At 39.9% G+C, this 22,380-nt stretch overlaps 1 long non-coding RNA gene across 2 annotated transcripts; it reads right to left on the reverse strand.

Moving 5' to 3' along the window:
* Positions 1-10,127: 10,127 nt before the first annotated feature.
* On the reverse strand, positions 10,128-21,976 carry LOC141100934 (uncharacterized). Of its 2 annotated transcripts, none has more exons than XR_012234816.1 (3): positions 21,834-21,976; positions 11,985-12,205; positions 10,128-10,177 (listed from the first exon to the last, which is right to left on the reverse strand). It is a non-coding gene; the product is annotated as an uncharacterized lncRNA (long non-coding RNA). The 2 variants fall into 2 exon arrangements; XR_012234817.1 differs by having other exon boundaries at positions 21,830-21,976.
* Positions 21,977-22,380: the final 404 nt, after the last annotated feature.

Consider the following 22,380-nt stretch of genomic DNA (forward strand, 5'->3'; position numbering starts at 1 on the left):
GTGTTAGTTATAACCAAAAAAAAAATAAATAAATAAAAATATATATATATATATATATATATATATATATATATATATATATATATATATATATATATATATATATACATACACACACATACACACACACATATACACACATATATACACACACTCCAAAAATGGTACCGTGAAGAGAAAAAAAAAAAAAGATTAAACTACAGCAATCCTTCATATAGGTCCACTGAAACAAAAAAAAAAAAAAAAAAAAAAGAATAAACCCCCCACAAAAAACAAACTAAACACAGTTGAACTGCATCATCTACCGCATCCTGTTAATTGGCAGCCTATCATAAATTGTATGAAGTTGAGTTCTCCTCAAACTGGAGGTCAGGAAACTGATGGTTACACCTAAATCTTCAATTGTTCCCTCACTATTGCCACTGAAGGGTCAACTTGGCCTTGCGTTTTGGATCACTTTGATGTTAGAATTCAAAAAGGGTCCTAGGAGCAAGTTAGTGACTGATGAACGCTAATACTTCTCTAACATGGTTCTACAAGATGCTGCATTTCTCCTGCTTTGATTCTGACGACATTCCCTGTGTCACTGCATTACCACACACCGAAAACAGTAGAGTTCAATTGCCATTCTTCAGAATAAAGGCCAGGTGCTTCTCAACATAGGCCTAGTTGGCTCCTCTCCAGACATGTGGTTCAGGAAATGTTGATGAGAACCAATTGCCATTTTCATACCTATAGACAACTTTTGCTATCCATTTCCTAATTTATAAGATTGAAATATTTGTTTTTCCCACATACTTCTTTCTGGAACCATCAGTCAGTGAAGCCTTGCTGAAATGCACGCAGTTTTCTCAAGAGACACAGGTGCATCTCACAAAATTAGAATATCATCAAAAAGTTAATTTAAGTTCTTCAATAGAAAAAGTGAAACTCATTATATAGAGTCATTACAAACAGAGTGATCTATTCCAAGTGTTTATTTCTGTTGATCATTATGGCTTACAGCCAATGAAAACCCAAAAGTCATAATCTCAGTAAATTAGAATAATTAACAAAACACCTGCAAAGGCTTCCTCAGTGTAAAAAAGGTCCCTAAGGCCTCTTTTACACTTCAGTTTTTTGTGTCAGTTAAAATCCGTCAAAAAGGCGGACCCGCGGATCCGTTCTTAACTGATGTGAACGGATGGCACAGGATCCGTTTTTTGAGGGATCCGCAAAATGAGAGAGAGAGAGAGAGAGAGAGAGAGAGAGAGAGAGAGAGAGAGAGAGAGAGAGAGAGAGAGAGAGAGAGAGAGAGATTGTAAAAAACGGAAGTGTGAAAGAGGCCTTAGTCTGTTTCAGTAGGCTCCACAATCATGGGGAAGACTGCTGACTTAACAGATGTCCAGGAGGCAGTCATTGACACTCCACAAGGAGAGTACGCCACAATATTCTAATTTTTTGAGCAGCACCTGTGAGTGTATTATCATACCATGGTTACAACACACATCCAGAAACGTTGCCCACATACACTGGGTGAGGTTTTCAATTAATATTAATTAGGCGCAAATTTTGCCAATATTGCAGCATTACCATCCAAGACCTTGTGGCTAATAACCCCGTCATTTTTGCCCACTTTTTCCTGCTACCCTTGTAAGAGGAGTCATCCCTTTCTTTCCAATATAGTCACGAGGGTTTTGGTTTTTTTCCACAGTTTTTAACGACTCGGTTCATTTCCATATATATTGAAAAAAAAGAGTGAAAAATGCTCCAAGTGGAATGAGAATGAAAAAAAATGCTATTTTGTAAAAATAACCAGGTAGTACGAGTCTCCAGGTCAGTATGATTACGATACTAAAACTTGTATAGTTTATTTTTATATATGTTTAGAAAGAAAAAAATTCTGAAATTTGTTTAAAGAAAAAAAAAAAAAAAACATGTTTGCAGCTCCTGAGGTTAATATCGGGTGTGCACAGTGCACCAACAGGTGGTCATGCCAGCCAAAGAAACAAGGGCTCCAGAATCTGGCAAGACAATACGGTAGACTGCTTGTCAGATTATCGCTGACAGTAAATAATGTTTTGGCATACTGACATTATGGATGTGATAAGTAGTTTGAAATATGAAGTTCCCTGAAAAAAAAAAAAAATAGCTTAACCCCTTCACTACCAAGGGTGGTTTGCACGTTAACTACCGGGCCAATTTTTACAATTCTGACCACTGTCCCTTTATGAGGTCATAACTCTGGAACGCTTCCATGGATCCCGGTGATTCTGACATTGTTTTCTCGTGACATATTGTACTTCATGTTAGTGGTAAAATTGCATTCAAATAACTTGCGTTTATTTGTGAAAAAAACGGAAATTTGGCGAAAATTTTGAAAATTTCGCAATTTTCCAACTTTGAATTTTTATGCCCTTAAATCACAGCGATACGGCACACAAAAAACTTAATACATAACATTTCCCACATGTTTACTTTACATGAGCACAATTTTGGAACCAAAATTTTTTTTTGTTAGGAAGTTATAAGGGTTAAAAATTGACCAGCGATTTCTCATTTTTGCAACACCATTTTATTTTTAGGGACCACTTCACATTTGAAGCCACTTTGAGGGGTCTATATGATAGAAAATACCCAAAAGTGACACCATTCTAAAAAATGCACCCCTTAAGGTGCTTAAAACCACATTCAAGAAGTTTATTAACCCTTTAGGTGCGTCACAGGAATTTTTTGAATATTAAAAAAAAAATGAACATTTAACTTTTTTTCACAAAAAAAATACTTCAGGTTCAATTTTCTTTATTTTACCAAGGGTAACAGGAGAAATTGGACTGCAAAAGTTATTGTGCAATTTGTCCTGAGTACGCTGATACCTGATATGTGGGGGGGAACCACTGTTTCGGCGCATGGCAGACCTCAGTAGGGAAGGAGCGCCGTTTGACTTTTTCAATGCAAAATTGGCTGGAATTCAGATCGGACGCCATGCCGCGTTTGGAGAGCCCCTGATGTACCTAAACAGTGGAAACCCCCCAAGTGACCCCATTTTGGAAACTAGACCCCCCAAGGAACTTATCTAGATATGTGGTGAGAACTTTGAACCCACAAGGGCTTCACAGAAGTTTATAACGTACAGCGGTACAATTAAAAAATCATATTTTTTCCACAAAAATGATCTTTTCACCCCCAATTTTTATTTTTCCAAGGGTAACAGGACCTTAAAAGTTATTGTGCAATTTGTCCTGAGTACGCTGATACCCCATATGTGGGTGTAAATGACTATTTGGGCGCATAGCAGAGCTCGGAAGGGAAGCAGCGCCATTTGACGTTTTTGGCTAGAATTGAGATCGGACACCATGTCGCGATTGGAAAACCCCTGATGTACCAAAACACTAGAAACCCCCCACAAATGACACCATTTTGGAAACTAGAGCCCCCAAGGAACTTATCTAGATGTGTGGTGAGCACTTTGAACCCCCCAGTGCTTCACTGAAGTTTATAACGTACAGCAGTACAATTAAAAAATCATATTTTTTCCACAAAAATGATCTTTTCACCCTCAATTCTTATTTTTCCAAAAGTAACAGGACCATAAAAGATATTGTGCAATTTATCCTGAGTACGCTGATACCCCACATGTGGGTGTAAACCACTATTTGGGCGCATGGCAGAGCTCGGAAGGGAAGCTGCGCCATTTGACGTTTTTGGCTGGAATTGAGATCGGACACCATGTCGCGTTAGGAAAGCCCCTGATGTACCAAAACAGTAGAAACCCCCCACAAATGACACCATTTTGGAAACTAGACCCCCCAAGGAACTTATCTAGATGTGTGGTGAGCACTTTGAACCCCCCAGTGCTTCACTGAAGTTTATAACGTCCGGGCGTGAAAATAAAAAAATCGTATTTTTTCCACAAACATCATCTTTTAGTCCCCATTTTTTTATTTTCCCAAGGGTAACAGGAGAAATTGGACCCCAAAAGTTGTTGTCCAATTTGTCCTGAGTACGCTGACACCCCATATGTGGGAGAAAACTACTGTATGGACACACGTCAGGGCTTGGAAGGGAAGTAGTGACGTTTTGGAATGCAGACTTTGATGGAATGGTCTGTGGGTGTCATGTTGCCTTTGGAGAGCCCCTAATGTACCTAAACTATTGAAACTCCCCACAAGTGACCCCATTTTGGAAACTAGACCCCCCACGGAGCTTATCTAGATGTGTGGAGAGCACTTTGAACCCCCAAGTGCTTCACAGAAGTTTATAACGCCTGGGCGTGAAAATAAAAAAAACATTTTTTTCCGCAAAATTATATTTTTGCCCCCAATTTTTTATTTTCCTAAGGGTAACAGGAGAAATTGGACCCCAAAAGTTGTTTTGTAATTTGTCCTGAGTAGGCTGATACCCTACATGTGGGGGTAAAACACTGTTTGGGCGCATGGCAGAGCTTGGAAGGGAAGGAGCACCATTTGACTTTTTCAACGCAGAATTGGCTGGAACTGAGATCAGACGCCATGTTGCCTTTGGAGAGCACCTGATGTGCCCAAACAGTGGAAACCCCCCAATTATAACTCCAACCCTAACCTCAACACACCCCTAACCCTAATCTGAGCCCTAGCCCTAACCCTAACCCTACCCTAACCCTAGCGGGAAAATGGAAATAAATACATTTTCTTTTAGTTTTATTATTTTTCCCTAACTAAGGGGGTGATAACGGGGGGTTTGATTTACTATTTATGGCGGTTTTTATGTTTGTCGGCTGTCATACGCTAAAAGACGCTTTTTATTGTAAAAGTAGTTTTTGCATCACCACATATTGAGAGCTATAATTTTTCCGTATTTTGACCCACCGAGTCATGTGAGGTCTTATTTTTTGCGGGACGAGTTGACGTTTTTATTGGTACCATTTTCGGGCACGTGACATTTTTTGATCGCTTTTTATTCCGATTTTTGGGACGCAGAATGAACAAAAACCAGCATTTCATGAATTTCTTTTGGGGGGGTGCGTTTACACCGTTCCGCGTGCGGTAAAATTGATAAAGCGGTTTTATTCTTCGGGTCAGTACGGTTACAGCGATACCTCATTTAGGTCTTTTTTTATGTTTTGTCGGTTTTTTTGCAATGAAAACAATTTTATATAAAAAATAATTATTTTTGTATCGCTTTATCCTGCGAGCTATAACTTTTTTATTTTTTTGCGGATGACGCTGTATGGTGGCTCGTTTTTTGCGGGACAAGATGACGTTTTCAGCGGTACCATGGATATTTATATGTGTCTTTTTGATCGCGCGTTATTGCACTTTTTGTTCGGTGGTATGATAATAAATCATTATTTTTTTGCTTCGTTTTTTATTTTTATTTTTTAAGGGGTTCGCTAAAGGGGTTAACTAATGGGACAGTTTTATAGGGCAGGTCATTACGGACGCGGCGATACCAAATATGTGTGCTTTTATTGTTTTTGGGTTTTTTTATTTTGAAAAAATGGATTTATTGGGGAATATTTTTTTTTTTTTACTAATTTATTTAGCGATTTTTTTTTTAATTATTTTTAACACTTTTTTTTTTTTTTTTTTTTTACTTTATTACCTTGTCCCAGGTGGGACATCACTGTCCTGTGACAGATCGCTGATCTGTCACATCACAGATCACTGTGACAGATCAGCGATCTGTCACAGGCACTGCTGCAGACTTCCTCATGCCTGCGCTTTGCAGGCACTGAGGAAGCCAGCTTCCTCAGGCCCCCGAAGGCCCCCGTCGCCATCTTGGATTCGGGGGCCTGGAGGAAAGGAGCCCCCCGCAGCAGCGCTGCACATTGCGCTGCCGTGGGGGGCTCAGGGAAGCACGGAGGGAGCCCCCTCCCTGCCGATGCTTCCCTTTAACCCCCGGTACACCGCGATCGCGTTTGATCGCGGTGTGCAAGGGGTTAACGTGTCGGGGGCGGTCCGTGACCGCCCCTGACACATTGTGCCGGGTGTCAGCTATGATAATTAGCCGACACCCGGCCGCGATCAGCGGCGCTCACCACGTGGACGCCGCTGATCATGGTGACGTAATATTCCGTCCATGGTAATTAGGTCCATGGTCACATGGACGGAATATTACGTCAATTGTAGGTAAGGGGTTAAAAAAAAAAAAAAAAACGAACAAAAGTTTTGTTTTTTTTAAATCTACATTCTTGAATATACAGTTTATAAGGTCACAATTTGTCCTTTTTGCTATCAGTATTAATGAAAATGCTTAGTGTGTTAACTGGCAAACTTTATAGGTTCCTCCATTTTCAGACATTATAGAAATCCTCAAGGCATGACCTGTTGGGTTTCCTTGAGAAGTGGTTTCGGAAAGAGTTTCAACGAATGGACTAAATCAAAAAGAGACAAACCAAGATCTAATCATTCACTTCCCTGCAGTATGTAAAATATATTCTACATGCGGTGAGTGATATGAACACACATGCTTACACTCACTGACAGAAGTTGTGTCGCTTATCCATGTTATATAAATAAAAGCTTATAACCTGACATTAAATTCATCCATTGGTTGTATAAATTATTCTTTTGAAATCTGAAACCTTCCGAAATGTGGTTTAGGTTAAGAAAATAAATTGCCATCAATGCAGAAATATTGATCATTTAATGGCCACAGAATGGTCAGATTTTGGCAAGAAAAAAGTTTTGCTGCCTGGTCATATAATGCACCCAATCCTAGTTTACATCCTCACCTGTGCTCAGTAAATGATCGGTTATTTAGTGAGTGTGTATAAAGAGAAACCTAGCACCCCAGACCTTCACTTGAGCTGCAACTTGAGCTCTGACAACATGCCAAAGATCCACCCTGCGACCAAGCCTGGATTATCAAGAGGCTGAAGACCATATTCACTGCAGAGGTGGCTGCCACCTTTAATGTGTCTGAGCGTCAAGTAAAAAGAATTAAAAAGAGCTTAGAAGAGACTGGAGGTGTGTTTGACAAGCCCGGGTCTGGCAGACCCCACAAGACAACTGCTCAGGAGGAACTTTTGTTGGTTAGAAAATCCAAAGCAAGCCCCTCTTCCACTGCAGCAGAGCTCCAACAGGCCTGGTCACTTCAAGTCCCTGTGTCAACTAGAACAGTTTCTAGGATTCTGTCTCGAAATGGCCTCCATGGTTGAATCAGTGCCCAGAAGCCAGCACTAAACAAAAGGCAAATAAAAACCCGTGTGGCATTTCCAAAGTCCCACAGCCTGCTAAACAGATGGATGCTGGAAAAGTGGCAAAGGTGGATTTCTCTGATGAATCTTCAGTAGAATTACACCACAGTACTGCAGGAAACCTACTGGAGCCCGTATGGATCCAAAATACACCCAGAAAACAGTTAAATTTGGTGGTGGAAAGATCATGGTCTGGGGTTACATTCAGTATGGGGGTGTGCAAAACAATTGCAAGGTGGAAGGCAATATCAATAGCCTAAAATATCGAGAAGTATTAGATACCTCTTATATTCCAAATCATAAAAGGGGTCAAATTCTGCAGCAGGATGGTGCTCCATCTCATACATCCATCTCTACAACAAAGTTCCTCCAGGCAAAAATGATCAAGGTGATCAAGGACTGGCCAGCCCAGTCACTAGACATGAACATCATTGAGCATTTTTGGGGTAGGATGAAAGATGAAGCTTGGAAGACAAAACCAAAGAATCTAGATGAACTCTGGGAGGCATGTAAGACTGCATTCTTTGCTATTCCTGATGACTTCATTAATAAATTGTATGAATCATTGTTGAACCGCATGGATGCAGTCCTTCAAGCTCATGGAAGTCACAAAATATTAAATATGACTAATAGCACCACAACTCCATTCACCAATGTTATGTAACATATATTTGTATTTTAAGTTAATTATTTGTTTGAATATCACATTACTTTCTGTGGCCGACAAAACTTTTGTCTTGCCAAAATCTGACCATTCTGTATCCATTAAATGATCAATATTTCTGCATTGAAGGCAGTTTATTTTCTTAACCTAAACAACATTTTGGAGGGTTTCAGCTTTCAAAAGAATAAAGGTACTGTCACACTTAGCGATGCACCAGCGATCCCGACCAGCGATATGACGCAGTCAGGATCGCTGGTACATCGCTAAGTGGTCGCTAGTGAGCTGCCACACAGGCAGATCTCACCAGCGACATCGCTGGGGACGGGGGTCACTACTTACCTGTCACTCTAGGCGATCCTGACATCCTCCCGCCCGGCTCCACGCTCGTTGCTCCACAGGAAGCGCCGCAGGAAGCTGACGACGAGAAGCGGTCCTGAACGTTCTCGCGCGATCAACGATACCTACGACCCGCTCCCCCGCTGGTTAAGTATCAGACACAGCGATATCGCTAGCAATATCGCTATAACGTCACAAGTTATAGCGATATTGCTAGCGATATCGCTTAGTGTGACAGTACCTTAATTTATACAACCAATGGATGAATTTAATGTCAGGTTATAAGCTTTTATTTACATAACATGGATAAGCGACATAACTTCTGCCAGGGAGCGTAAAAGAGGCTGTCTACTACTTTCCTTAGGATAGGGCATCAATGTCTTATCTTATCGGTCAGGGGTCTGACACCTGGCACTCCCCTGCTGATTAGCTCGCCTTGGTGTTGGCGGCCGCAAATGCTCAATTGCGGAGCGTCTGTCTTCTCACAGTGGCCACGGCTGGCTACTGCACATCCACCTCCTATTCAAGTGGGAGGTGGATGTGCAGTACCTATCCGAGGTCACTACCAGAAGACCGAACAGCTCCGCGACTTAACATTTCCGGCTGGCAGCCTACACCGCTGACACCCGAAAACAGCTGATCGGCAGAGGTGCTGGACCGCTACCCATCAGACTTTTTTTTCAAAATCATATTTATTGAAATTTTACATAGTTAAACATGAAAACACATCAATTCCGCAAATAGTGCAGAGTAGATTAATAATACATCAAGAAAACAGACATACAAACGTAGGAGGCAAGGAATAAGGGGGGAAAAGGGGGTAGGTACACCTAAGTATACGACCGTAAATTACTTAGATCAAAGGTCTTAACAGAAACTGATCTGCTAAAGTGCAGGTTCCTGAATATCAAAGTGGCATATAAGCTAGACACATAGCAGGGTTCATCGCGGGCAGGGAATATCAGACCCTGCATCGAAGTAGCACAAGCATCATCACGGTGGATTGAAGGAGAGACTGCTACCAAGCCATGGTTCCCAAATCTGGGACTTTTTCTTTTTAGATGACGCAGATAATACCAGAGCCCTTTCGTTTTGGCAATGAAGGTTCATCCTGTCAATCACAAATTGTATGGTCGGAGCGCTGGCCACTCTCCATTTGGATGCCACTGCCAGTCTAGCGGCTATAAACAAATGTGAGAACACTCCTCTCAACACATACGGGATCTCATCCAAACCGATATGCAATAAAACCATACTGGGTTGTAAGGCCATCTGGATCCCAGTTACCTCAGCTATCACGTCCTCTAGGCTAGACCAAAAATTTAGTAATTTTACCCATCAGACATTGATGACCTATCCAAAGGATAGGTCATCAATGATAAGCAGTGGACAACTTTTTAAAATATATTTTTTCCATATTTTCTATTTAGCCAAGACAATGATCCAATATAATAGACACATGTACCCAGAGAATGTAACATAACAAGAAGACATAAAAAATAAATCACCGACGAATAACAGAACCCAGAAATCAATAATGGCCATAGAACCACACATATAGGCTAATGGTGAGCGAAAGGAGGAAAAACAAATAAAAAGAAACAAGAGGGAGAAGTCTTCTAGAAGGTGCATAATTCTGCTCTGCATACACTTTTATAAGAAGGCTCCCTAACAGGAGAGATGTCAGCTGTATATAGATTGGGTCCCTAGTGGCCCCTTTCTTCTACACAGCCAACAACAGGGCCAAAAGTAGGTAATTACTGTTGCTTTGTGGCAAAATACAGAATAGATTAATGCCAACATATAAAGATGATCATTTATATTTAGAAGATACTAAGCAAGTGATGTCACTGATCTTAGATTTTGGGAAAAGATGTTACATGATCACTATTGAAATGAGTCAAATATATGAAATGCTTCTATGAACAAAAAAAAAAAAAAAAAAAAAAAATCATTGAGAATAACTGACCTGGTTCCTTAGGTGACTTCTTGAAAGGTCTGATCATCTTCTACGGCACCTAGAAGTCAAAGTTTTTGTCAGTCCCATGATATTGAATCTCTTCTAAATGTCTAATTATAAGTTATACTGGACTTTTGGCCAGTGTGAACTCGAGACCTTTGTATTATTTTCTCCAATTAACTCACCTTGCTTTAAAATACAATACTGTCAAAACTATAAAGGTAATCCCCGTAAATAGGAGGGATCCCCTATTACAAACGGGGCCACGTAAGTTGTCATTCTAATGATCACAATGGATGGTATCAGATGAAAACACATCAAATTCCCTGCACAATAGAATGTACTCTTTCCATTTATTAATATTTGATGGCAAAAAGTAAGCAGAGGACAAGTTATTATTCCTCTACAGTGCTTACACCACACAAAGAGGTCAATAGGAGACATTGTGCGAGCACGGACCCTTGATCATCAGGATAATTAGATTCCTTTTTACTTAGGGGGGACATTCATCTCTTGTCATTGATTGGTCACTGCTCAAATTTCCAATCAATTATTATCAGCAAACAGTGTCAGAATGATGCAGATATGCTGAATTATTGATTCATTTTGATCAATCGCCAATAACCTGCCAACGACATAATCATTACATGGATATCTTGAGCTGAGAATTTACTTGAAGGAACGGCTGGGGAGTGGGACTATTCTTTTGTAACAGTATTTAGACATTTTTCTGTTTATACTTAAAGTACAGTTAAACTCCATAGACGCAATAGTCAGACATGTTGAGATCTTCATTTTATGTAACCTTATTTGCAAAAAATAAAAATACAAAAAAAAAAAAAAAAAAAAAAAAGGTGTTATACGGTATTAAACCAAAGTCAACATGTTTGCCGGTCAGTGGCCATTTCTAGTAGCCTATTTAATAGATAATTTGGTGCACATAGACTGCCATTGTATTCACAAGACATATCCTGCTTGAACAAAACGATGCGCTGCCAAGACTGGGGCAATAAATAAGATCATTTCATCTGACAAACAAGTGTTTTTCTCAGTCGTCAGCTAATCGCCAACCTATTTAGACTTAAAGATTATCATTAAACGAGTTTTCTTTCTAACATTCGTTCACGATAATCATGCAGTATAAAAAAGGGACGGTCAGCACACAATGACGGCTCAAACCAAGTACAGGAGCTCGGTGCTTCATGGCAGGGCCAATCATTTATATACATCTTCACATCTATCTCCGCACTTCTGTCTCTGAAGCCAAAGCTGTCAATCAAAGAAAGGGTGGGAGAACAGACGGAAAACAAGCAGGTGGGAAGGTGTAGCTAAATGTTTGGCACGCCATGATGCACCAAGCGCCTGTACTTGGTTTAAACCGCCTCCCTTTTAGGGCACAGTAGCTGTTTTTGTGATTTGGAAGTGGATCTGCTCAAAAATTCACCATGAAAATTCACATTAAAAAGTTTAAGATAATTCTGGAAGAGGTAGAGGAAAAACAAATAAAAAGAAACAAGAGGGAGAAGTCTTCTAGAAGGTGCGCAATTCTGCTCTGCATACACTTTTATAAGACGTCTACCTAACAGGAGAGATATCAGCTGTATATAGATTGGGTCCCTAGTGGCCCCTTTCTTCTACACAGCCAACAGGGCCAAAAGTAGGTAATTACTGTTGCTTTGTGGCAAAACAATACAGAATAGATTAATGCCAACATATAAAGATGATCATTTATATTTAGAAGATACTAAGCAAGTGATGTCACTGATCTTAGATTTTGGGAAAAGATGTTACATGATCACTATTGAGTCAAATATATGAAATGCTTCTAAGAAAAAAAAAAAAAAAAAAAAATCAGAATAACTGACCTGGTTCCTGCTCAAAAATTCACCATGAAAATCCACATTAAAAAGTTTTCAAGATAATACTGGAAGAGGTATTGAATATTCAAGATAATATTGATTGTGGACCCGCTTAAAAAGCCTCATGAAAAACACCCTGACCAAAAAAATAAAGACATGGCCAACATGTGAAATGTCACATTCACATAAAAGGTCTGATTTATCTGTAAAAATAATGGATTGCACACCTACGGAAAGAAAAGAAAAAAAAAAAAAAGTGAGTGAAATGGCTTTTAGTACATCAAGGCCGTAGCACCGATACTATAACAATCAGATACAGCCTGAGATGGAAAAATACCTACAGTACGTGGATTAATGGCGTCATACCGCCTCGTTCTCTATGGCTAGGGGCGGCTTCATACCAGAACCGCACCAGATGTTTTCTATGGAGTAGACGCAATGATACGATATGCTTTATTCAAGATGGAATAAAATGTGGATGTTTTTATACTAGGAACTGGGACTTGCAGTTTCCTCTACCTACTTCATCATACCGCCCCATATTAACACATCACTACTGTCGCATCCTGGGAAATCCCGTGATGATGTAGTTATATTAACAAGATCTGAGTGATTTTATATAAAGAAATGCAGCATAATCAGCGCTGCTATGTTCAAGAAATCACCTGTCGTATGACTCAGCTCTGATATATTTACAAATCCATCTCAGCTACAACCAGTTCTGCTTAATTGCAGAATTAAATAGGCACCATTCCATTCAGAAACATCTTTCACGGCCATTTGCTAAGCACGTGCGCTCGGCTCCGACAGTATCAACTGAGAAATAGCCAACAGTATACAAATTAAACACCTATGTTCTGCAAAAATATCACTGCTACATCCACATTCTCAACTTTGCTACACAGGGCTGTAAGGCAAGGTCCTGACTCCATAGCCCTGCTGCTACAGCATTTCTCACACAGCCAAATAGTTAGGCTAAGAGCATATGGAGCAATCAAATCCATAAACTAGGTCTTGTTACACCTCATACCCAGCTCTGCTATGTCTATGTAAAGTTGTTGATGACTACATACCCAGCTCTGCTACATGTACAAATAAACTTCTTGACTCCGCTTGGTATGTGATGCTCACTATTAGGCCGGGATCACACATGCGAGAAACACGGCCGAGTCTCGCATGTTAATACCCAGCACTGCCGGCGAAACTCAGAAGCGGAGTGTGCAGCCGCATGTATTGCCATGCGGCCGCACGCTCCGATCCGAGTGCCGGGTAGTAACATGCGAGACTCGGCCGTGTTTCTCGCATGTGTGATCCTGGCCTTATAAATGCACACAGATGGTGTTGGCACTCGGGTTCCAGTGGCTCTCATGTGGTTAGGACACGCGAGCCCAGCGCCCAATCAACGCTGGTGTCACTGTCTCCACCTTCTGACAAATCAAACATCAAGAGGAAGTGAGAGAGCAGCTGAAGTCCTGACTTCCTCTTGATGTTCGATTTGTCCAAAGGTGGAAACAGCGACGCCAGGGTGCCGGACTCACGGGTCCCAACATCGCACTTGGTTCCCGGGAACATGAGTGCCAACACTGCTGTAATGGCACCGACATGGGAGCGGAGTATAAGGTTTTTCATTTTATTGGGATATGAGTAGGTGCTCTTCCAAGTAGTGGAGAAGTGCTGTGTCATGCTTTGACCACTTGGTCGTCTTATACTAAAGTAAGACAAGCACTTTTTTAAACTACATTTTATTTGTGACCATTTAACTTAGGAGTAGAATCGGTCTATGGATGTATTTTTATAGATTTGTTTTTTGGTCTCTTGACTTGATGACTAACACTTTTTAATCTATTACACTGCACTTCATTTGGCCAAATTGGCGCTGGTGACTAATAATTTTTTGGATGCACCTTTTATGCCTTAAGTTAACACATTTTTTGATCACTTGATCTTGCACTATTTTTTTTTTTGCATTTGCACTTTAAATTGTTATTTCCATCTAAGACTATATTGTACCCTCCACTGAATGTACATCATACAGGGAATCTACATATTGCACTTAATGTACATCATTCTTTGTGAAGGTCATTATATCTTTCGGATTGGCACGGTTCCTCTCCGTTTTTACCTCTTTTTACATGTGTTATATTGACCTTTTTTGATTCCGTAAAAGGTTTAATGTTATTTATTAAGATTGGGCATTTTGCTTCCTTTTCCTTGCAAGTTTTTTGCAATTTCTGGAAGTGCCTATATTTATTTTGGCTGGGCTATATTTGAGTTTTGTATCACTTTTGGGAGAAGAAATTTGGTTAAGATCGGCATAGCAGTTTAAATACTGTTTAATGGGGCTGGGGGAAAAACAGTGCAATTATAGGTATTAAACGTTTGCCTTAATAACAGGTTTTACAGAAGAGACAATGTTGTTAATTTTGCTGTAGGTACATGGTATTTATTTCTTTAAACAAGTGAACTTGAAGATCAGATATTTCTCAGGGTGGGAGGTTTCCTATATAACACTTGATAGCCATTCTTGGTCAAAATCTGCTGTGCCACTGCAAGTCTTAACTAATTGCATGTTCTACATTAATAAATTGATTTTTGCTACCCAAGGTAATACACAGGGCAAGACTACGGACAGGACACATTGGGCTAGATTCATTTATGATTTTCTGGAGTCAATATTCTATTTTTTTTATTCTTGTTGCCTTTTTTTTATTTGCGTCAAATTCTTCAAAATAATGTCGGCTGTTGATGAATTACAGGCGCAGCCAAAAACTTTTCTTTATTTTTGTCTTCAGCCAGCATTTGACTTTTAGAAATATTGAGAACTCCTTACAGGCAGGAACTGTAGAGAAATGTACAAAAAAAAAAAAAAAAATGCAAGATTTGGTAAAAGTTGAGTCTCATAAAATCTGTCTAAAATATCTGGATAAGCAAAGTTGTTGAAGAAAATAGAAAAAAAAAATATATATGAATGAGGCACAAATACTAAAGTCACAAAAAAAAAAAAAAAAAGAAAGTTACACCAGAAAAGTGAGAAAAAACAAACAATGATTTAGGGATATGCTGCATCAGAAATGAGCGGTGTCCATACTATTTTCCTATAGATTTTACTGTAACACCATGACTGAATCAATACATTTTTAATCTGTAGTGCAAATATGTCTCTTTTTACTTGCATGTTTATCAGCATATGGCTGGAGCAATTTTCCAATACAAAACAAGTAGTATATTATTTATTATGTGTTACTTATATAGCGCCATCATATCGTGCAGCGCTTTACACACACACACTGTCATCATCGCTGTCCCCATTCCCTATCAGTATGTGTTTTATATCGGGGCCCGATAGAATTCTGCATACATTCATTAGAGTCTATTCACACAAGGCATTTTTTTTCTGCATGAAAAATACAAGTGTTGGGCTTTCATTTGAACGGCTTAAAAACGCTGCAAAAACTATTGAAATGCGGATTTGAAAGAGGCAAGGAACAAAACTAAAAAATGCATCAAGTGGATGGCATTTTATAAGGCTTGGACAGAAAACCGCATTTTTTGCATAGCAAAAAAAATAACGCAAATACTCAAAGTGTGAACAATCCCTTAAAGGTCGTCTAGTAATATGTAAATAAAGCGTAATCGCTGTAAAATATACTAGTTACATACATTTATTGATGCGTTTTATTTCTTTCCCTTTTTTCAGATGGAGACGAAAAATCCATATTTGACTTAATCATTCCTACAATTGAGCGCTTTCTATGTGTATCGAGAATGGGCAACTAAAGAAATCCCGTTTTCCAGGGTTTACGACTTGCAGGAATACATGAATACTAGATAAATATATTTTAGGCAGTGTTCGCACAGCCTTTACTCTCCTACATTTGGTGTATGTGTCTCGAAAGTTCACGATGGATGTCAAACCAGTCTATAAAACCTTATAAACCTGACAGATTGCCCTTTTGGCGATCGACAAGCAGGTAGGCATCGATGGAACTTGGTTTGGTTTTTTTTTAGAATGGTGTGAGACATAGGTATAAATAAGCAATGTTAGAAATATATTTCTGGTGTATTTCCCAACAGAGACTATCAGCTGTTTACATCACAGACAGGATACATTGCTCAGACAAGACAAATTGGTTGAATTATTCAGTCTGTTTGACATTTCAGCCTCTCTTTGTAAAATATAAAGGTTTAATAAAAAACCTCGAAAAATCACCAGTTGAAAAATGCAGTTACAAACACTCATGAATTTTCATTCCACAGTGATGAATCTTTATCTATATAAAAATCTGGACAACACCTTTAAGTTCTCCTTGGAATGCAGTTGTTCATGTACAAGTCTCTGTAGCAGGACAGCAGGCCATCCGTCAAGTTCTTGGAGGGAGGTGAAACCGGGCTTTTTTTAGTCTACAGCTGTTAATATAATCTAATGTGTTTGGGGGGGATCTCAACTGTCCCCCATGGCAGATGTCAAAGAGAACTAGCATGCCGGACGGGACATACCCCCATCCTTTGTAGTCTTTAGAAGCCATCTAGCTGACAATAAGAGTATTATTAGGGAACAAGATTTGTAACTGGTTCTAGAAATCTCTTTATTCTGCTCTTGTATTACCATGAAGAGTTAAAGTTGGAACTAATGCCCCCCACACGACTGCTATTGAAACTCAGACATGTTCAAATGGATAGCAAGACTAAAATTTATTTCCACTGTACATCGATCCAGGTGTCGCATTTCTGGCCACACACGCAAGAAAAAAATATTGACAAATATAGTTGACTACTGAAAAATAAGATTGGGTGTATATTTTCGGTCTTCCGGTTCCTAATGACTTTAGCTCGTCAGTGAACGGTTATTAACTAACGTTTAACGCGAAGCTCTTATATTGTGCTAAACAAATAGTCCGCCATCTTCCTATATAGAAGTTTATGAGCTGCTGTCGAGGACTTGCGAGTTTTGGTTATTTGTCACAATTTCGGAAACCTTTCATTATTACTCCCCCCTAATTATGCCTTTATATTAGTTTACATTACCTTACTGAGCATGTGTCCACAGGCACTACTTAGTGGAAAGCCAAAACCTATAAAATTTATGTATTTACAGAAATTACTATATTTTAGTTGATAAAACAGAGAAATTTCATCGTGAATAATCCATTTATTGAGGTTCTGTTAACAACTAAAGCTTCCTTTGCTGTGGATATTTGTAAGATTGAGGACGACTGTGTGCCCCAGCTTTTGAGAAAAGGAGTTAGTAGGGCATTAGCCCTTTTTTTTTTTTTTTTTTTTTTTTTTAATTACCATGTCCTTTCAACCTCTCCTTATGTCTTTTTAAAGATAAACCACCTTCAATCGTTTACAGCAGGGAGGAAATGCATGGATGCAAGTAGCCATATACATGGAATGAACATGAAAGGAGTAATAATTCACTTTCTGGAGGAAAGCACCGCCAGGATTTGGGGGGGACTGAATCCTTAGGGTAGAAGATGGCTTTTGGATTTTAAATGAAGAACAATGCCTAAATTGTTGCTCCTGTGTGGCTAATGTTAAGAAATTAAGGATTATTTCTAAATCTATTTGTGATCGAATAGGAAGACTGATCTGAAGGCAGTCACTCCTCTATTGCTTGATTTATAGGGCATTTTTTTTACGAATGCTATCAAATCACTTTAGCGCGTTCTACCCTTTAAATGCCGGGTCTGTAACGTAAGGTTACAATTCAACTTGAAATCGTTCAACTGAAATTGCCAAAATATACACACAGATCTCGCACCTTCGTTTTAGAACAAAATGTACAACCTCCTGCAATTGTACAAACATTACAGTGGCTTTGTGCAAATTGACATGGAACACTTGCTTGTCATTTTTCTCAAGTAGTAAATATAATCGCATGCTATATGTTTATTTGGGTAGTTTCCTGCTCACGAAAATAGTGAAGTTTTATTCTTTTATTTTACAAAAAATATATACCGTATCAGAGAGCTGAAAATGTAAGCATCTGTCCGAGAGGCTGCAGCATTACTTTACTCCTGTTATGTGACTGCCACAATCAGACAGGAAAATAAACTATTAAAAATGGAAACATTAAATGTGAGGCTTTAATTTCAGCACCTTTGTCAGGACTGTATCCTCTCCCTCTAACCCTATTTTCCCCGCATTTCCTTGCTTTTAAATGCTATCTACACAGACTCAAAAAATTCCATTTTCGGTTATAAAATAAAAAAAATTAATAAACTCGATAAAAAGTAGTTAAAATGAATTAGAAGGTGCCTTTATAAAAAAACAAAAATAAATAAATTATTGTATGTTTAAAAAGTCTAACATTTTGGAAAGACCGATCTGACATCTATATTTTTGGTTCTCTCTTATTCACATGTAGACATTTTCTAAGATCTGCACATTCCAGTCCTACATAGGAAACATAATTATAGATACCTTTTTTTTTTTTAACTAAAATATTGAATTCATTACAGCCACCACTGTTCAAATGAATGAAAAAGCTAGAAATGATGGAAGTGAACAAAAAAAAAAATTATATAGATCTTGAAAGGACAGATATGCAAGTCTTAATAAGTAAGGCTAAAATATAACAAAATAATCAGAAATAAACATCAAATAAAACACTTTGTTAAACCCTGATCTGTAGACAGAAGTTACATAAATCTGTAGGTTAGTTTTTTCTTGTTTTTTTTCCCTAACAAAGACTGGGTCTTAATATATTCAATAAACTTTTTTGATATTTTATGCCAGTTTCCAGCGAACAATTGATTGTAAATATACAATCTGCGTTCAGTGTTAAAGAAAAACCTCGAACTAATTAAACCCTATTGGGAAAAAATCATTAAAAATAAAACGTATTAAATAATTAGAAATATTACATTCTAGAACATATTTGGACACATTTTCTTCATATTTACACATCATTTCTACACATTTGCTATACTGTGTAACAGTTTTTATTATTGTTTAGGACAAACCATTATTTGATACAGTAACTGAAATAAACAAAAAACAAAAACTAAAAATACCATATCTGTAAGCAGTAAAAAGCAACTTATTAGCTATTTTTCTACACATTAAAAAAAAAAAATCTACTAATATTTAGTGTGATTCTTTTTTAACTATTCCATGAATCTTCAGAAGCTAGATAATAGCCTGTATTTTCATATGTACTGATTAGAATAAAAAAAAGAAAAAACTCACAAAAAAATCTTTTGTTTCCAATGGTTGTAAAATAGGCCACCTACAGAAGGTAGAACATTGTGTATCTAGTGCCACCTATAGGTGGCTACCCTGCAAGGCTGACTTCTAATAGTGACTGTAAGGGTAAATTCACACTTTTACATTTGCTGCAGATTTTTTTTTTTTTTTTTTGTAACTGTCTCGATTCATTTGAACAAGGCTTTCCGAAATCCTGCCGAGCACTAGAACAGGTTTTTAGTGTAATAAGTGTCTGCAATAGGTTTTCTTTAAGCTTATAGGCCCCGAGACTTGGCATTTGCAGAGCGAAAGAGCAAAATTCACATAGAGGGTGCGCGTTATAGGGTCTCTGCTATAGGATCTGTACCGGAAGTCTCCAAAAAAGAAAAAAAAGAAAAAAAAAAAAAAAGTGCAGTACACCAGATCAGGGAGTTTTAATGTACCCATTAGTCAGAGCGTTAAAAACCTGACCCAGATTGAAAACGTGCTGCAGTGGAAAAGACTCTGATTTCAAGGAGGAATTTGGGGCTGATTTTCCGAACTTTAGTTTTAAAGACTGGACGAGTCAGAGTATTATAGAACAGCGGAACATAAAACCAGTTTCCTTGCTACCGAATTCCAATCTTTATTTCTAAATGCTTCAGCCTGTTCTTCGCATCACATAAATGTGGATTTGCTTTTAGGCTAACATTATTAGTATGATTTCTCATTCAGAAAGTCACAAGAACATGCTGAAACAGAAACAACCCACCAAAACACCATACACGCTGAGGGTTTTTTTTTTTTTTTTTTTTTTTACACAGCGTGCTCTAGGTGTGGTATTTTTTAACGGCATCTTCCCACGTGACTTTTCTTAAAGGGAAAAAAAAATGCTAAAAGTGACAACAGAAAAGGATTCACCATAAAAACACTTGTGTGAGGCCAAGGACGGCGTTAGCAATAAGAAAAGTACGTTGGAATTGCAATGCAAAAAAGGTTGTTATGTTCGGGTGTAATTTGGCAGTGACTCATCCAATATTTATGTAAAAAAAAAAAAAAAAAAAAAAAGGGAAATACACATCAAAATCCACTATGAAATTGATGGCATTCCTGCACATGCTGTAGACGTGAAAAATCAGAACATTTTGATGCAGATTTTTGGGACTTTTTTTTTTTTATTCTATGCATTTATAGACCCCAATAATCTCTTCTGCATAAACCTTTTGTGGCTCATCACCGTTCCCCCTCCTTTTTTGACACTACGTTTCCAATTATTTTTTTTCATTGTCTGTGCCACAACAAAAAACACTTGTGTGAAGCTGGTTTTTTTTTTTTTTTTTTTTTTTATTACAAAAAAAAAAAAAAAGTTAAACATAAAAAAGCATCGAGGGTTCAAAAACAATACGCCCCCCCCCCCCCCCCAATACAATGAAAAAATTATGCAAAAAGCCATAAAGAATACAGTTGGCTCGCATTGTACATGTCATGGCTGATTTTCAGCGCCACCCCACAAATGAGAAGAAACAAGAGGTTGATCCTAAAAACCCTGTGAAAAGTGCAGAGATCCAAGGACTCCTATAAAGAGTTCACATCTTTCTAAATGGGGGTCTTTCCCCGTCAGCCTTGTACATTTACAATCACACCCAGCCCCTTATGGTCACTCCGCTGCCCCAACACACGGACAAAGAAATACAAGCTAAACATTTGGCAAACTGGAAAGCGTTGTGGAACTAAAAGAAAAACTGAGTGGCCGAAGTAGGTCTGGGGCCTTGTTGCCACCAAGCTAGCCAGCCGGTTCCCCTATACACCATAGGGAGGAGAGAATGAGCCATGGTTTACTATGGGACCGGTCACATTCATCTAGCGCATCACTTGGGCCCATCAAAGACCTGGACCAGAAAACGTAACGTTTCGCCGGTTTTGACGTCTGGTTCAAGAGTCTTACAGTAGAAAGAAGAGCCTGATGATGGCTAAAAATACTAATATAGATGGCGCCAATATGTGGAGACCCGACCTAACAAGCCGGTATACGGCCGCCAATAACAGAGAACCTCAGGCAGCCTTTAACCAGCCATGAAGGCCCATTACCTATGTAGGGAGCCACGGAGGGGTATCACTAGAGTGGGTGCGGGCAACGCTGAAGAATAGGAAGGTCCCCACCACCACTATTCTGGTACCGGGGGCCCTGAGTGGGGAATTAGAATTGGGCTTCGCGTTCAGCCAATGGCCACCTAATGTAGTGTGCTGGCGACCATGGCCCTCAGCCCCTTACCTACAGGTTTGTGCACTGATCTGCCTACCCCTCACATTTAGGCTCTTTGTTCCCCCTCCAGTGATGGGCTGGGGGCGGCTGCTCACCTCTGACCTCCCAATTTGCTGCTCCCGGGCTAGCAGCAGCTCATCACCTCCAGGCCGCTCTATAGTCAGCAGCCCACATACAGCACAATGCACTGAGACCACCGATCGCGATCGCACGAGTCGGGGGAGAACAGCGCCGGCTATGAATGGAGCCAGTCGGTCAGCAGCCAGCGATCTCCATGGATGAGCCCACACTACTTCCATTCAGTGTCCGGGCTACCACTGCCTGACCGGGGGCAAGCAGTCGCACAGCCCGGAGGACCTATAGAGGACCGCGGGTGACGCGAGCGCCGCACACAGGCCAGCTACTGGCGAGCACTTACTTACTGCGAGCTCTACCGCGTCTCGGGGAGGAGGGGGCGCTGCCACGGTGCGCATGTGTCTCCGTCACATCTTCCTGGGCTCGGGTGGGAGTCGGGAGAGCTGCACCCCAGCCACAGCGCCGAATGGACGGGGCAGCAGCACAGCGTGCATGTGTTATCACAATGTGCACATTAAAGGGGACGGATTTCTGGGCGCACTTAGGACCCGCCCAGGAACGCCCCGACCGCCCACTGCGGGGCGGGGCTTACACAGACCCGCCCCCATTCCGCCCAGGAGTCCCGGGAAATCCGGGACAGTTGGCAAAGTATGGGGGATGGTGGGCGCGGAGGAAGAGCACAACAACGGAGTCCCGGGAAGAAATCCCCATCCTGACAGGGCCAGTGTGGGGGAGAGGAGGGTCCCCGGCCCCCTGCGGAGGGCGAGATTACGGGGGCACACGGGGCGCTGAACGGGTCACTGGGGCCAAAGTTACAGAAAATAGCCCCAGATACCGGGAATTCAACACCATGGACAGAGCGCCACCGATCTGTGACCCCGGGGAAGAGCTGGA

This window comes from Dendrobates tinctorius, unplaced genomic scaffold (genome assembly GCF_039654945.1).
Source record: "Dendrobates tinctorius isolate UK_male_01 unplaced genomic scaffold, ASM3965494v1 ptg000111l, whole genome shotgun sequence".
Taxonomy (NCBI): domain Eukaryota; kingdom Metazoa; phylum Chordata; class Amphibia; order Anura; family Dendrobatidae; genus Dendrobates; species Dendrobates tinctorius.